At 52.2% G+C, this 452-nt stretch overlaps 1 long non-coding RNA gene across 1 annotated transcript; it reads right to left on the bottom strand.

Annotated features, from left to right (window-relative positions):
• Positions 1 to 435, bottom strand: LOC104917295. The gene is made up of 3 exons (XR_796824.2): positions 324 to 435; positions 164 to 237; positions 1 to 69 (listed from the first exon to the last, which is right to left on the bottom strand). It is a non-coding gene; the product is annotated as an uncharacterized LOC104917295 (long non-coding RNA).
• Between the last annotated feature and the right edge of the window lie 17 nt (positions 436 to 452).

Below are 452 nucleotides of genomic sequence, written 5' to 3'. Positions count from 1 at the left end.
CCCCTTTCTGGTGGCGTGGTGGCCGTCTCTTTTGCTGGTGCAGGTACTTATCCTGGTAGCTCCGTGCACCTGTGGAAGAAGACACATAGAGCATCTCCGTGTGCATACAGACGTGGGAGGTGCAGACTTGCCTAGCCCCAGCTTAGGACTTGAGCAGTTTTACCTTCCTTCCCGTCGGCTTCCTTGTCAGGGGAGAGCTCTCCGGCTTTTATTTCAGGGGGCGGCTTAATTTTAAACCTAGAAGAAGGAAGAAGACGCATGCTGGAAAAAAGGGTTCCACTTCCCCTTGCATCCAGAGACAAAGCCCCGCAGGGTGCCCTTACAGCCACCAAGTCCCTCATCTTCCCAGTTCTCCATGAGGAAAGACTTAGAAGACGTTTCCTCTAACACAGTGTATGCTTGGGAAGCTGCCTTTTGAAATGCTATTTGCTGTCCCTCAGCCAACAAAGGGA

The sequence above is a fragment of the Meleagris gallopavo genome, unplaced genomic scaffold (genome assembly GCF_000146605.3).
Source record: "Meleagris gallopavo isolate NT-WF06-2002-E0010 breed Aviagen turkey brand Nicholas breeding stock unplaced genomic scaffold, Turkey_5.1 ChrUn_random_7180002000218, whole genome shotgun sequence".
NCBI lineage: Eukaryota > Metazoa > Chordata > Aves > Galliformes > Phasianidae > Meleagris > Meleagris gallopavo.
This window is presented reverse-complemented; position numbering and strand designations above follow the sequence as displayed.